Here is a 13,089-nt window from a genome sequence, read left to right as displayed (position 1 = left end):
TGTGCATTCAATGAAAAGTTCTCCAAACACACTGCAAGTTGTGGCCACCGATTGCTGAAAGCATAGGAATATCCAGCACACCCAGCCTCACGCTTTGCAACAACACCCCCCCCCCCATGAACATAGTGCTTGTGGGGGGGGGGAGGGGTATGAGACTCTGCACCGAAGAGATGCAAACATTGCAAAGGCAGTATGCCCCCACTACCACAAGATGAATGAGGCAACGAAGGAGCTGGAGGAGTAAATAGAGTGGACCAATATCTGGCATGAAATCCCACATGAGGTGAATCAGAAACAGATATGTACGCATGCCCGAACCTGTAAAACAAATTGTTTGAGGAATTGAAGCACTGGTGCAGACAGAAGGCTGAGCACATCTTAGATCATGCAAAGGTCACTAACTGCTAACTACAGTACCTTGCGGGCAAAGACCATTAGGCAGTGAATCTGGTACAGAAGGAAATTACCCGCAGGTAGAAAAGTGATGATTCACTGAATGATGGGTACATTGGGATTGAAGCGTAGAGTGTCTTCGTAATCATCTGGCATATTTGCCGGAAAAAGTCCTAGAAGAACTGGGACAGAGATGGAGAAGAAAAACCCAAGATGAGGTGGGGAAACCAGGGCTGGCTTACACACTAAATGATTAATGTGTGAGTTACATGTGGTGTCCATGCTATGTGAAGAAGACATGAAAAAACAGAGTGAGAAAAATCACCACGGTTATCTTGACAGTGAATGGCTATTCAAAGGCACTAATGGCGTTCATGTCGTGGTGTGCAGAGAAGGGAATTGAACTGTCCCCTTGGGTGCTCATGATGCTTGCATGCCAAACGTGCGTGACCCTGTGCTCAAATGTGCAGATTTGAACTGAGAAGAACAGTGCTGTCAGACCATTCGATACATCCGATGTGTGTTGCTTCACAGACAGACAGACAGAAACGAAGCTGAGCGGTAAGAATACCTTGGTATGGTGCTCAGACGATCCAGCCGCAAGCATGGACGATCGCTCTCTGGCTGGCGGAGGCCGCGAGTGAGAGTTGCTAATGGTGGTGCAGGCGCCGACTGCCGTATGTGGAAAGACGGCGTCCATGGCAACCGCGCGTGCGCGGAGCTCAAGGCTAGGTGACGCTAGCCAATCCCCTGCAGACACGGAAGCGGTGTCAAGCGGGGTAAGGGGGGGCGTTCTCGTTTGTTGACGGATGGTAACCATAGGGACCCAGAGGCTGCGCAAAAGCTGCAGCCGCTGGACAGCTGCTCATGGAGCCATGTCGCTTCGTTCCTCCAAACTGATTAGGGTAAGGAGGAGGGTATTGAAAAAAGGGGGGGTTTCCAACACGAAATGAGTGGGACCTACAGGAGTCGTTTGTTGTCGCAGGGCACATTGGCCTAGGACCTCATGTGTAGGGTATCAATGCCCCAAAGAGGGGTGTGGCTAATGAGTTGCAGGGCCACAGTGGCTGAAAGAGCACGTTGGTGGCAAGGTGCAGTACGATGCTGCACAATGTCCGAGGGTGTGCCGAGAGGTTGGGGGGGGGGATTGGGTTGTTTTGGGGGGGTTTGGTCTTTTGTTGGGTGGTTGTACCAAGCAAGTACATAGTGAGTTGCAGTACAGCAGACTCCTCATCGATGTTATTGCTTACATGAGGGGCTGAAAAATCTCATTCAGGCCATGGTGGTACGTGTCTAGGCGGTGGATCCATCTGAATTCTTTTTTTAGGAGACTGTGTTGGATATCCGCCCCGCCTTTCACTTTTTCCACCACCCAACAGATCGTTTGTCTCTGTCTTCCCTCTGTTCCCCTTCCCTTGCCTCGTCGCACCTTGAAACACTTGTGTTTAGGTGCGTTATAAATGCCATATCATACCATGTCATAACATAGTAGTGTTTAGGACATAAGAGGGAGGGAGGTCTAGTTGTGTAAGGTGAGGAGTGAGAAAAAGCAGGCATAAATTGAAGCACCGGGTAAAATGAAGAGTTAACTGCCAGTCCGCACACTAGGATATGGAGTTATACAATAAAGGACAGGAATGTAATTGTGGATGAGCTGCCTCGATTACAAGCCTGACGCTATGCGAGACCAATGCAGTGTCCTGCACGGCATATTGTTCCCTTTAGAACAACATGCAGCTTGAGTAAGCGAAGGACGTAATGTGTTGTACAGACTCTAGTGGCATGTGTTTTTTTTTAATCTTTCAAAAAACATAATAAATACAAATACATTACATTTGTTAAGAAAAGAACATCTAAGCATAAGAATGAGGAAAATGAAACTCAATGTAAATAATTGACTGTTATTCTGGATGTGCTAGCAACGTCACATCACCAACATTTGAAAACTAATGGTAGCTCTTGTGATTATTAACAGGTGAATAATCTCCCACGCATCTAACATAGATGTCTTCCTGGTAATTCAACCTGGAAAAGGTAATTATAACCTGGTCACACAATCTCTGTATTAGTAGTCATAACTATACATTGAAATAGTAAAATTTTGCATACATGTATCCTCACCTACAGATTTCTTCACAAAATAATGTGTTTCTGAATCCAGTACAAGCAAGTGTGAATTATGTATGTGTGCAAAGCAGATGAATATTCACTTACCCATTAGAACACTCCTGTGATTGAATTGAAATGAAGGTTTAAGGGCTATTATCCTGATGAAGGTTCTGTAGGAAATTATCAGGAACTGAATCATGTTGAGATCTTTTACAAAGATATGCAATAAGAAACTTTTTTTATTAAGTACATTGAGGGGACGATTCATGGAATTATTTGCATGTAAAATCGACAATGTGCCTGCCATTCTGCGTGCATACCCTGTTCGTCCATTCATGGAATCGACTGTGCAGGACTTTTCCTGGACTTGCGTGGAGTTTGCGCAGGCATGGCATGTCTCTGCAAATCGTCAAACGTCTTGCACGATACACCATGCAGACCATGTGTCTATCTTGTGCAGAGGGCTGGGAAGGGGGTGGAACAAAGAAAATAGTTGAAGAACATGCAAAAAAGTGGGTGTTCTCAGAGACGTCCCACAGGCAATCTTTTACACAACTACAATTCCGCCAAACAACACATATTCATAAACTACCTGCGCAGCCTCTTGGCATAGTAATGGCCATGCAAATCCCTCAATCTTTGTGCCATCCGAAGGATTTTTCATGTGCGTGTTGTCGGGGTGCCCTGCTTGTGGGGGACCTCATACATTGTTTGAAGGGTGCATGTATTCGCTCTCAGGAGAGCACGCAAATGTAGCTGTTCTGGCTGTTTATGCTTGCTGTGAGGGCTTGTCCGGGGCGTTCGGGCGCAACTTGCGAATACGTTTACTTTGCGCAGTGGATTCCATGAATACACGGGGGGTGCATTTTTTCTTCTATGCACGTATTAAATATTTTCTATAAAAAGATATACATCTATGTTTATGCACAGTGAATACAAGTGTATTTGAAAATATGGTGAGTATGAGTATACAAATCTGTAGTGACCTACCTAGAGTAAGTCCCGTGCAATTAAGATGCCCAGGTATGCCATGCCAAAATTGTAGAATGTGAAGCTGTTGTCTCGCAGGTGTATTTGAGATACTTACACGTATATGTAGCGTACAATACTGCACATATGCTACCGTTAACTTGCACTTCAAATGTTCCAGAACTGATTGGCAGGCATATGGTATGGTCTATTGTATGTGTGCCGTGTGGATTGCTGTGCCTTAAGCCTATTTTTGAAACTTTGTATATTCAGACGCATTGATGCTCATTATGAATTTGGTGCATTACTGTTGCATTACTGCACCGCTGAACTATGGGTTTAGAGGTAAGGTGGAGTGCCCAAAAACAGGCAAATAGGTTGAATAACCAACACTGGAATTACTGCTGGTGATAATTCTGGCGAAATGCCTATGGATTTTTATGGACTCCAATAAATGGGGATTAACACCACATTACACCATTTATAATCTTGCCGAATTATCACCGGTTTGCAAATGGTCGTTAAAAGCAAATCCCTTTGTTGGTATTTTGACATAATTTCTGCCAAAATACCACCAAACGTATAATGAGGCCCAAAGTCTTTACACTGTTGTGTCACCAGTGGGACACCCACTTTCTGTTTCACACAGTGTGTATTGCTTGATCATATGCCCCCTTATATCCATGACATCCTAACATGTTAAAACTGGACACAATGCAGCTCTCCTTCTCCGAAGCTATGCAATGCTATCTCCACTTTCTTTGCGGAAAAAAATACTACCATCCGCGATACTATAAAAGCTGACTCCCAGCTAATTACGAAGGTCTCCACAGCGACCATACCTCCTCCTATGACAGGATCCTAGTCCACTTTTCCCTACTTCTCCAATGCAGATGTACTAGCTGCTATTTTAAAACTTAAATCTGCTTCCCCAGATGATGCCATACCTCTTGCCCTTTTGCAGGAATCATCACCTGATATAATCAATTCTATTACCTCTGCCGTCAACATCTCCTTCACGACAGGGGTGATACCAGGCTCTCTAAAACACGCTCTAGTCATTCCATTGCTAAAAAGGCCCTCACTCGACCCCGAGGTGCTGGCTAACTACCGCCCAATCTCTCTCTCTCTTCCCATTCTTGATGAAGGTTGTGAAGGCGCTGGTGTCTCCCCTTCGCTCGGCTTTCCTGGAATCCTCCCATTTTCTCGACCCCATTCAATCTGGTTTTCGGCCTGGCAGAGGCACTGAGTCAATACTCAACTTAGTCATGGACGACCTGCTGTGCTTGGCTGATCAGGGCAGTGTTGAGACAGTCCCGTTATTAGATATCTCGGCTGCCTTCAACACCGTTGACCATGTCCTTCTTATCTCCTGGCTCTCTGAGGCTGGGATTGATGGCCAAGTGCTAAAATGGCTCTGTGCATTCCTGGCAGATCATTCACAATCTGTATCTCTTCCCCCTTTCTGTTCTGTCCCAGTTCACCTATCATGTGGCGTCCCTCAGGGATCAGCTCTATCCCCTATCCTATTTAATATCTATATACGATATCTCCTGTTCCTCATCGCCTCTCATGGGTTCCGTTTCTATTCCTATGTGGATGATACCCAGATTCTGGTCCGCCTTGACCTAACTAAAACCGAAACGGCATCTCGCCTGAAGTGTTGCCTTGAGGAGTTAGGTATATGGATGTCACAAAACTGGTTGAAAATTAATGGTGGTAAAACCGAGGTTCTTGTTGTAGGCACGTCCAATCCACAATCCTTCTGGACTATTGAGTTTTGGCCCCCTTCGCTTGGTCCCCTTCCTTTACCAGTATCATCAGTATGCAACCTCGGCGTTCGGATCTCTGCCGCACTGAGTATGGATTAACAGGTCAGTGCGGTATGTAAATCCGGCTATTTTAAGCTTAGGATCCTACGCAAGAATCTTCTGTTTATCCCGGCCATCAACCAGGCTCCCGTGGTCGCGGCTCTGGTGCTGAGTAGCTGGATTATTGCAATTCACTCTATTTGGCACAACCCACCCACCTGACAGCACGGCTTCAACTTCTGCAGAATGCTGCGGCCAGATCCATTCTCCATCCCTCTTTTGGTGCCCACATGACCCCTTTGTTGCGGCAGTTGCCCAGCGAATTGTGTTTAAATCAATGTGCATGGTGCACAGGGCCTTCTGCGGGGTTGAAGCTGAATATTTGCAGGCTAAATTTACCCGCTATCAACCCACTCGTGCCCTCTGTTCTCAAGGGACTTGTCAACTGTTGGTGCCCGCTATAGATTTGCTCGCAAAGGTGGCCGTGCATTCTCGGTAGCAGAGGCTAAGGAATGGAATAATCTGCCTCTATCCTTGCAAGAGACTATCGACCATCTCACTTTCCGGTACAACCTGCAAACATTACTGTTTTAAATAAGTTCTTGGCTCCCTGCTGGCTCTCTTTCTCCACCTCTCTCCTAGCACCATGATACCTTCAGTTGGGGCGTGTGCTCTATAAATTTCAATAACATAAGATAACATAACATAACATGTTATGGTTAGTTTTGTTCCCTTCAATGAGCTTACAAAATAGGTAACTGTGGGCCCAATATCCCAAAATGTATCAACACTGCTGTGACCAAGTGTCAATTATTGCATCTGTAAATTTGACATTACTGGTCAACTCTTCAAGAAACTTGCTTCAGCCCACACGTGAGTTGAAAAATACTGTTCCTTTGCCAATTAACCCATTTTTCAAAACATTTTGAAAATAGAAAAGAAAGCCAAATCACATGGAATAAACCAAACCTCTCATGGCAATGAATACTTCTGTTTGTTTAGACATTATCTCTTCCAGATAATGGGCTGCATTACGACTTCTGCAGTAGTTGTTTTTTACCGACGCCTGGGAATGGGCAATTACCGGGTCATTACGGTTCTGCCAGACCCGGTATTTGCCCTTACTCAGGCACCGGTAAAAAATGCTACATAGGGCTCGAATGGGAATGGGGAGGCCGGATGCACCGGCTCCATTTTTAATGGTGCCGGTGCATCTGGCATGGTCTACTCGCGGGTGCCGGTCCACCTAGCAGGTCAGTCCTGGCGGGCGGGAAGGCACCCGCAAGCAGAACTCGTAATTTGCTGGTACGGTAACAACGGTACCGGCAAGCTTACTGGTACCATTGTTACTGTACAGGAAAACTTGTAATGAGGGCCAATGTTTTATCCATCCTTAGGGCACCTCCTCGGTTTTTCAGACTACTCTTACAAATCGTCCAACAGGTGTCCTTGCTAACATTATGATGGCTTCCTTCACCCCCAAAAGGTAGTGCCATAATCATCATCAAAATATGGACTGAACAAAAGAAATGTTTAGACTGGAGCCCAATCATTAAGGTCCACCGGTATGTACTGTGGGGCCAGATTACATAAAGTGTGTGCCGGTATTAGCACTAGGGCAAAGTTTGCCCTATTTTTAAAAACACTGGGACAGATTTGAAAAACATTTCATAATGACACAGTTTGGCATATTATAAGCACCAGAACAAAAATTGCCATAGTGCAAAAAAGATGCATTGTCACTACATTTCTGCATCAGGGCAAGGTTTGCCCCAGTGCTAATATGGAATGGTATTAGCACTAGGGCAAGCTTTGCCCTGATGCTAAAATGTATATTTTTTGCACTTAGACACAATTTGCCCTGGTGCTTTTAATATGACAAGCTGCACTTGTCATGGTGCAATGGTTTTCTAATATTTCCCAGTGTTTTTGAAAATAGTGCAAACTTTGCCCCAGTACTAATACAGTGCAACTTTGCACTTGCATCAGTGCAAAGATTCTGTAATCTGGCCCCAAGATTACTATTTCCAACCTTTATTTGGTGGCTATTGGGGTAAATTCAAATTGAGTACTAGCTTGTCCCTAGTCAAAACCTATGTATCTATCCTGGTGGGCAAAATAAACAATTGGCTTGTCCGTCAGTCTCCCTTCATGTCCACCTTCTTTTAGTCTCTTACCCACCTCACCATGCTCCTATTTAATTTTCACTTGAAACCTTGTCGTATGGTGAATGGTAAACATGCCCCAATGGTTCGATACCCAAGCATGTCAACCTACGCCACTGTGATGATCCCCTTAAGGACGAAGAGCACATATGGTCCGTTTTTGCATCCTTCAGAACTATCTGTCTTGGAGTAGTAAAGTTATGTATAAAACAGCACTGCCCTGTAAGACAATAACAATGTCCTCGTATGGAGCAAAAAGCAAGCCTTTTTAGCTAATTTTCTTTAAAGCTCTGATCTGGAAGTGAAATTGCAATGACGGCCAGTAGGTTTTGGGGCACATCTGTGGTGCTTGTGCTTTAGCTGAAATGTCATCTCTTACTCTCACATTACAGGTAGGTGTGGTTACTTTTTCTTGTCTTTTTTAAACCCACCATAATATACAGAGGGTGAAATGGATATAATATTAAAAGCAAGGTAGGAGAAACAATGTATATTATTTGTTTGCACGGCATGGCATCATAAATAAAATACGTTAACTGTACCCTAGCTGTTTTTCTACTTGTCTAAATTAAGCAATGCCTCTTTGTGGACTTTAAATTGCTATCCGTGTTCCCAGATGAGTCATGAGTGAATGGAACTTTAAGCAGAGAATGTTGTTATTATAATTAAGATTTACCAAATGTTTGGATTATTCAGTGATGAAAATCCCCGTGAATAATGAGGATTAATGTAAACATCGACAGGGTGGCCTACTTTATCGACTGCTGCTGCCTGTATATGCCGTGAATTGAAAAATGGCTTGAAATAGGGAAGCAAGGTGGAAATGCGTGTTAGATGGATATGTTGTGCATCGGGGAGGCTGGGGAGCCATTGTTAAAACCTCCCCGTTGCCTGAAGCCAAATGCACAGCTGTGGCTTGGAGAGCAAGCAGGGGGTTGGTTAATATTACTGCTCGAATGCCAGATAAATCAAAGGCGATCCGAGGATTGTTATCTGGTAAAACAGTCCCCGTGTCTCACCTACGTATTATGGCTCTTTGTGGGCCCGCATACATCCTTAATACGTTTCAGAAATGAAAGAAAGGCTTAATAGCGTGGTGAACTTGGCAGCCCAAAGCACAATTACTGCCGAACAATAGGAGAGCTCGCAAAGTCAACAACACCCGATAAATCACACGCTCTCAGGCTTTCAATGGCGAATAAAAATACTGGGAACCTCACTGACATTGTTGAATCTGCTGACAGCTTTCAAATGTAAAAGGAACAAGGTAGCTCAGGGTGTTGGCGTGCTTGCTTTCGGAATCTGTTTCAGAAGGTTTCAGGTTCAAAGACATGTAGAGCTGACTGTCTTTTGAGGCAATGCAATTAGTGCCATGGAGCATTAGCAGCACAATTTACCTACGTGCCTTTTTACTTCTTTAGGATTTTAGCTCTTTCTTGAATCGGAATATTATTAAAATCGCTATTATGGTCAAATCACTTCATTTTCCGATGCCACCAATTCTATATGTTTAATGTCAATATGCAAAGACAAACCACATAGAGGGCCTCATTACAAACCTGGTGGTAGCCGTGCCGGTAAAAACGGCATGGCTGCCGCCGGAGTAGTTTTTTTCCCAGCGGCTGGCAATGGCGAATAACCGGGGCATTACAGCCCTGACGGTCCCGGTAATTCCCTATAGCCAGGCGGTTGGAAAAATTACTCCCCATTCCCATTGAGTCCCATAGGACTCAATGGGAATGGGGAGGACGGATGCACCGGCACTGTGTGCAACAGTGGCGGTGCATCCGTCAAAGTCTGCGCGGGTGTCTTTCTGCCCGCCAGGTCAGACCAGGTGGGCAGAAAGGCACCCGCAAGCAGAACTCAGAGTATGCCGGTCTTGTAACAACGGTGCCAGTAGCTTACGGGCACCGTTGTTATCGGACCGGCATACTCATAATGAGGAGTGTTTATGTTTTATTTTGTATATTCTGATTTCTAATGCACCCTATGCGAGTACAATTCACTTCTTGGCACAAGGGCTGGTTAAGATAGGGGAGCATAAGGAGGCAAAAGGTGGTACAACAGAATAAACACCTTTCTCAGTAGTACCAGAAGAACCCATTCCTGGGAAAATTCCACACGAGAGGAGTCTAAAAAGGTAGCAGCATTGACAAGACAACGAGTGGGGTTGTAGAAGCAGTGGAGAGGGGGTTGTGCCAATGTCGCAAGGGATCCCTGACCAATTAGCCTGAAGTTTGTCCCAGGATATTCGCTTTCAGAGACTTCTTGAAAGATCCAAGGCAATCCTGGACTTTAAAGTGACTTGGAAGAATTTTCCACAACTCGTAGGATTGGACTGCTGCCAGTTAGTTGAAGGGACGGAATTCCAGGTTTGAAGGCCTGGATGGTCTAAGTTGTCTCGCAGGGTGTTAGTTTGGCAGGCCATTAGATAGGTAGGTACTTCGGCACATTCTTCCAATAGCATTTGTGTGTGATGCAGGTGGCCTTCCCCATGTATTCTTAGATCAGTTGGTAGCCATTGGATTGAAACCAAGACTATGGCGATATTGTCCATTACTGTCACACCTATGCACCTCTCAACCCATCACATCCAGAATTGTGTATTCGTTCTCCAGCCAACCCCAAACACGTTATACTATTTGAACCGCAAACACATCACACTATACTATGTGCAAAACCCCACGTTTGAGATACCTTTCACACAACGAGTACAGGCAACTCACAATGCCAGAATAGGCACCACCACACACACAACAATCTCATGTGGAGAACAAATAGCTTTGGCTGTATTTTATATTGAAACATCCACATCGCAATTTATTTTCTTATGAGAGTCCTGAACAAAAAAAAGATTTTGACCTCACTTAGATAATGCTGGAAGAGTCGAATTGCCAACCTGACCCTCACTACAGAAAATGGCAGATATGAATAAAAGCGACCCCACTTACCACACACGTAAACAATCAGGAAGGTGGCATATCTGTGAATATCTTCAGTCTCTAACCCCTCTCTACTGCCTCTGCGTGTGAAAAAGGAATTAACAACCTCAGCTACACAACAATAACCACACGAGAACATTTTTGCTCACATCTCATAAGTAATAAAATGCTACTTCAATGTTCCCCAATTTGGCATTACATATATTATAAGCACAGTTGTAGCATTCATGCGCAAGCCTATGGATGTTTTTTGGCACTATGGACAGATAACAGATCGATATTGTTTACCAGCGTAATGGTATTCATTTTCTAAATCTAGGATGGGTGAAGAGTTTGTTGACCTGCTGGGATTTGAACGTGTGCCCACGCGTATGAGCATTTTCCATCTGACAAGGGTGTGAAAGCCCTGGCTTTTGCATTTTTAATAATTAAATGTTGCAAAAAAGTCTATCTCAGGAACAGTGACCTGCCAACCTTGTCCCCCTTTCCTAAGATCCAGATCAAAAGCATAGTGAACACTTGTGCCCTTCTGCATCAGCACTCTGCCCTGCAGCACCTGCTCTCCATTGGCACAGAGCAGGTTCAGGGGTCACAGGTGCTGTTCCCAAAACCACATAACTATGAGGGTTACTGACCCACTGGCAATTGTAAAACTTTAAATATATGCCATACATGAGTTTAAGGTATGATGGCTAGTATCTCTCATGCTTACTCAAGCCACATCAATCTGTCACCATACATATGTCAGAACTGTGCAAGGATTATGGGCCTAATTCATGGAATGTATAGCACAGTGCAAAGTGTCTTTGCACTGGTTCAAAGTGACTTTACACTGCCAACACACACCCTGATTCGCAGCATGGGGCATGGTGTATTTCTGCTGTGCAAAGTCAGTTCTCTTTGCACCGTGAATTAGGCCCATTTAGTGTGGTCCAAAGAGTACTTGCAGCAGAAAAACACTTTGCACCACTTTGTGAATCATGGTGTTTGTTGGCAGTGCAAAGTCACTTTGCACCAGTGCAAGGTCACTTTGCACCCCGCTACAAATTGCACAAATTAGGCCCAATGTGTATTCTGGTTAGACATCCTGGCCCTGACAAGTGACAGGGCAAGAGACTGGATGGCTGTGCCTCTCCAGTGAGCCAGTCTCTACAGGAGCTGCCTGGGGAACAGCAATCAAAGGTTGTGCCCATCCCCAAGGACAAGCTTCACACCAGGGTGCTGCATAAAAAAAGTGCTTTTGATGATATTGTCAAGGGAAGGGGCAAGGAATGTGGCAGAGTTAGTGTAGGCAGGGAGACCTCAGATAGCTGATGGACGATTCCACCATCTTGTTTTCTCTATATATCTCTTTTCCTTCCTTTCCCCTCCACTTCCTTTATCACAAAGCGCTGTGGGTATGATGTGAAGGCAAAGTCGACTTTTTCCAAGGACAGGGAGTGGACCCCTAAAGCAGGCTTGATTCAGTCCAATCACCTGTGGGATTCTGCCTCTAAAAGAAGGGGTCTCACACTGCTTCTCTGATTCATTTTGTAACAAACACCTAAGAAAGAATTCATTAGAACTCTGTTGGTAGATTTGTCTTTCCACAGCCCTCCACTAGGGAGTCCAATGCAGAGGTTAGTTCTGTTCCCTACCCAACCCCAAGGACACAGTGGGGTTGACCTGCTGCTGGAACAAGACCTGCATCTGTGCTAGCCACACTGCTTGACCTTTATGCATGACCTCATCATGGTGAAGGATTCCTGAATCGGTGGTCCAGCCTCCCTTGCCTGGGAACTCGAGAACCAGGTTGACACCCCATCTCCATGCACAGCCCATCACCTGCTCGGCTCGAATGAACCAGTCATCACTGGAACTGACTCAACCTGTTGGAGTGTCACTCATTGACTCAAACTATCAGTTACAAAATGATTCAACCCAGGTCAACCTTGAACCACTGCTTTGACCGGAACATCAGGATCACTGCTTCAAAACATCACAGTGTTAAAGAATGCATGGTAAGGTTCTACTGAAAGAGGCCTAAAATGAGTGGGTTTTTTTGTGACCTGGATGATCAGAGCTGGTGCATGCATGTCAAGAGAGTATTTGGGGTTCAAGTTTCTAGCATGCTTCGAGGATTATCTTGATCTTTTGGAGGTCAAGGATCACTCCCACCTATTAAAGCTAAGGCTAGGCATACTCCATGTTCAAGCCTTTACTTCAAGATGGGGGGAGTGTCTTCTAAGTGACAATATTGTTGAGCTTATGATGTAACTGTAACCCCACGTCCTACTGTCTTACTGTTGTGCCCCCTTTACATAAAGGCAAGAGAGAAATGGCTTAAACCTCTGTTTAAGGGCAGAGGTGTACAAAATGTAGGCCGTTTAGTACACTTCTGTAAGGTCATAGAACATTGTGACAAATGAGGGAATGTTGCCCTGTATCTGACAGAAGATGCAGAGATGTATATCAGTGAATAGGCACAAATACTCCCACATAGCCCTGGCCTAAAGGGGAATGTTAACTGTTGTCAGGTGGATGCTGCAGGGATTTACGCCACAGATGTGAATGCTTTAGTGATAGTTTACCTGAATAAAGCGATATAGGTGGGCTGTACAAATGTATATTAGAATGGATCAAATTCAGATCATATCTTTCCTGAAAGGTAATTAATCTATAGGACTAAGTGTCACGACAGTGAATTGTGTTGGTCACGTT

The 13,089-nt window shown here is 44.8% G+C and overlaps 1 protein-coding gene across 2 annotated transcripts in view; it reads left to right on the top strand.

Annotated features, from left to right (window-relative positions):
- The window catches only part of LOC138492177 (reticulon-4 receptor-like), a 1,313,617-nt gene that overhangs the window by 905,160 nt on the left and 395,368 nt on the right, over positions 1 to 13,089 (top strand). The window contains exon 4 of one of the 2 annotated variants that reach the window (XM_069619196.1): positions 2,369 to 2,427. The exons of the other annotated variant lie outside the window; for it this stretch is intronic. The gene's annotated coding sequence lies outside the window, so the exon portion shown is untranslated. The remainder of the gene's footprint in view (positions 1 to 2,368; positions 2,428 to 13,089) is intronic. 2 annotated transcript variants of the gene reach the window in all.

Source organism: Ambystoma mexicanum, chromosome 10, assembly GCF_040938575.1.
Source record: "Ambystoma mexicanum isolate Mex_15411 chromosome 10, UKY_AmexF1_1, whole genome shotgun sequence".
NCBI lineage: Eukaryota > Metazoa > Chordata > Amphibia > Caudata > Ambystomatidae > Ambystoma > Ambystoma mexicanum.
This window is presented reverse-complemented; position numbering and strand designations above follow the sequence as displayed.